Here is a 3815-nt window from a genome sequence, read left to right as displayed (position 1 = left end):
AACCTACTGGAGGTCACTGGGGCTGCAAAGCCCACCCAGACATCTAGGCTCCCCAGAGCCCTGAGTGTGAAGTCAAACCAGCACCAGAGCCCAGGCTGTTTCGGCTCCAGCCTGCTACCACCTGTGTGATCTATGGGACCCATATAGGCAAACTATTTCTCGACATTACATGGCTCTGTAGTGTCGGGGCCAGACCGACTCTCAGGTCTGTGTAGTGGCCACAATGCTCGGCTGGACCCATGGCCTGAAGCCTTTATGCAGAACCCTAGTTCATCAGTTTCCTCAATTTTCAAATGGGGCTGAAGACAGCACCTACCTCCTAAGGTTGTGGTAAAGAACAAAGGAGCTCCTGTGGTTGCCATCATCTTCCCTAAAGGTACCACTAGCTGTCATATGACTTGCTTTTTTCTCTTTTTGGTCCTTTCTGGCATAGAAAACATTTAATAACTTATTCGTTTTACAGTTTCTGGTTTCGCTTCTCTGACAGTCCTCTCGTTTTCCAGAATATACAAAATGAAATGGTATTTGACTTCAGTTCAAGAACTTGACAGTTGAGTCACGCTTTAAGAAAAAGAAGGTGTCCTTTAGGCTGTCAAGAAAATATGGGGATTGTCACACGGCTTTGGGCGGGTGGTGACAGGGGCCGAGCTGGTGCCTGTCACCTTTCTCTTCCTCTTTCCAAGCATCTTCGTGCGCCAAGAAAGGGGACATTGACCTTGAGAGCCCATGAGAAGAGATACTATTTCAAATGAAGCAATGAAATGTGTGATATATGTTTGTAATTAGAGAAACTGTTTTGCTCTCTTCTCAAGTTTAATAGCTTCTCAAAGATGGTGAATAAGTTAAGGGAGTTTTTTAATATTCCTCTGAAATATGAATCCATGTACAACCTTGTATTCCATAATTAAAAATGTCTTTGATCTGAGGGTCTTAGATTTATCCTAGCAAATTAAGTGTTGAACATGGGATCTCTAGGTTTTACTCATAATGCAAACAAGTAAAGGCAAGCAGCACCACTGCTGGGGAGATATTCAGCACAGAGGGAGAACGGTACCTTGACTCACATCAAACATCATCATGTGTCATCTAGGAAGGGAGGCTGATCGGCAGCATGAGAATTACCTTAATTCTGTTCCGGTGAGGGCGGGAGACACAGCTTAGATGTCAGGGGGAAAGTACACAACCAAATACTCAAATAGACTCATAATGCAGAAGAAGGGGGACGCAACAAAGATGTCTCTTTACTTTGTGAAGTCTGTGAGGCAGTCCTGGCTCACATTATATCCTATAACTTTGCTGTGAATACTAAAGCGGTATCACATGTGAAAATACTTTGAAAATAAGGAGTGTTAGAAACATATGTGTTGTGTTTTCATTCTTCAAGTGGGCCATGCCCATGGCAGGGCGGGTAAGTTTCCACCTGACCATTTGTATGGTTTTATTAAAAGAAATAGGATGTTAGCAGTAATGTAAATGAATCAAGTAGAGAAGTAAAGATTTGTTGGAAAGGCTAGGTTTTTATTTTGGATTAATAAAAAGATGCTATTAATACTGAAAGAAAATATTATCCCAACATGAGCTTTTCGTATAGTTCATTTAGTAGAGTAAGATGTCACTTGTAATTTAGACTGATGTGCAGGGCTGATGACGTACCTTCCACTGTAGGATGCTATGATACTTAACAAATGAGCCTAAAAAACAGGTTAGCACAGTTGGGGGGAAAAAGTAATGGAGATGCCAGGGATCGAACCTGGGGCCTTATACATGCAAAGCATATGCTCTACCACTGAGCTACATCCCCAGGTCTGAAAGTGACCTGACATGGAGATGAGTTGGCACAGTTATTCCTTTTAAAAAGATGGGCAGATGACTCTATCTGGGGAACGAAATAACACTGGATTCCTGTGGTTTCAAATTCCGGTCACAGGACGTTCTTAAGCATTCTTCCAGGGACGTTTTGCACCATTAATATAGAATCGTCCTGCTGCCTTATGGCTCAGCATCGTGCTAGCTTCCCAAGCCTTATTTATAGATACGATGAAGCACCACCTTCCTTCAAAATTCATCTTGTTTCTGTGGTCTCCTACTCATCCACCCAAGAAAATAATTATATTCCACAATGTCCCTATGCCTTCTAGGGGAAGGGAAAAAAACTCCTCTATTCCCCTGGGTTCTGTGCCTGGGCCTTGAAAAATAGACCAACAAAAGGATTAACAAGAGAAAAAGAGAGTTTATTAAATCTCTCCCACCCCCACCCCCACATACAACAGGGAGAAGCCCAGTGATGAGTAACTCAAAGGCGTGGTTAGAACACTGCAACAATCAATCAGTAGGGAAGTGACAAGACAAAGGAAGAAGGGTTTAGGTTTTTAGAGGTGCAAACTGGGGAAAGGAAAGGTATGGGGGAAACCAGTGGGAGATAAGGACTCTCTAGAAAGGTTTGAGGGTGTAGAATCTTCTCAGGGCAGTGCTGCCTCCAGTGGAGGGTTGGTATCTCCTTCCTGGTAGTGTGGGCTGGAGGCATCACAATGGGAATTTAGGGTCTGCTTCCAGGAAAAGAGTTGCCTTCATCTCCAAATAATCCTTGTGCCAGAACGTCGTATTTTGGGGTGGTAGAAACTGAACCACCTTCATATCCTTCCTGGGGGGAAGGTCAGAATGGGGGGTCTTGTTACTGAGAAGAAAAAGATGAAGAAGGAGTTTACTTGTTGTCATAACAGTACTTCCCTCAGGACAGGGAAATGGCGTTCTGGATCTAACAGCCCACCCAAGTTGCGGGGCATTGCTGTGGCCAGAGGAAGCAGCATCGCTCTGAGTGGAGCAAGTTCCTGGAGGACCTGAGTCCAAACTGTGGAGAGCTATCAGCACTTGATTTTCACTGGCTATAATGATAAAGATGAAATAGTGATTTGATAAATAACATTTCCTCAATGAGAGGACAAACAGGAATACCAGAAGTAAAGGAAAGAGCTATTCTTTGGTTTTATCTGCTTGATTACCACAACCCATAATGCTGAATGCAGCATATCCCTTGATAGGATTATTAGCGTAGGGGTCTCTAAATATTTGATGAGCTCATTGGAGCCTTACAGAAAATCTAATTTCCGTGTTATCACTAACAGCATATTCTGGCTCTGACACTGGTTCTCTTTGCTAAGACGATGCAAACTTTAAAGCACACTCTTGTTCTATCTTAGCAAATTTGGACATTCTTGGCCAATACAAGATCAGCAGCTAAGAACAACAAACTCATTTATGAACCAACTCAATGATATGTGATACACTTAGCTATATCACTGAAACTAATAGAGGACAAAGTCCAAAATAATAAAGAATTACCAAAAGAAAAAAAGTATCTCCTTTCTTTTTAGCTCTGGTTCCAATATAATGATGGCTTTAGAAACAACTTTATCCGAATATAGTTTTCTATAATCCTAGATATTTCACTTCAGATGTATATGCTGATATTCCTTAGGAAAAATATGAAAGTACAGAATAATTCATATATTGATTAAAATAAGTCCAAAATATAGGTAATTCTCTTGAGCAAGACTATCATTATAGTCTTTAAATCTCCTACCTTAATATTGTTGGGTCTTCATCCATCAGTGGAAACACAGCTAGTAAAACTAGATGTGACTGAGATGTAAATTACTCCATCTTTACCAGACCTCTGTCCTACCACGTACTTTACTGTAAAATACTCTACACTAAAGACTCAGAGAAGAGAGTAGTGCCTCAAGTGTTTATCCTATGACTGTGCCAGGTGAAGGCATGCAGAATAAACCTAAATATGAATTACTTTTAATGCTTCA

The 3815-nt window shown here is 41.5% G+C and overlaps 1 non-coding gene across 1 annotated transcript; it reads right to left on the bottom strand.

The window, feature by feature from the left end:
• Positions 1 to 1729: 1729 nt before the first annotated feature.
• TRNAA-UGC lies at positions 1730 to 1801 on the bottom strand. Its single transcript has one exon. It is a non-coding gene; the product is annotated as a tRNA-Ala (tRNA).
• Positions 1802 to 3815: the final 2014 nt, after the last annotated feature.

The sequence above is a fragment of the Neomonachus schauinslandi genome, chromosome 14 (genome assembly GCF_002201575.2).
Source record: "Neomonachus schauinslandi chromosome 14, ASM220157v2, whole genome shotgun sequence".
Taxonomy (NCBI): domain Eukaryota; kingdom Metazoa; phylum Chordata; class Mammalia; order Carnivora; family Phocidae; genus Neomonachus; species Neomonachus schauinslandi.
The sequence above is the reverse complement of the archived record's forward strand: the minus strand, read 5'-3'. Positions and strand labels throughout refer to the sequence as shown.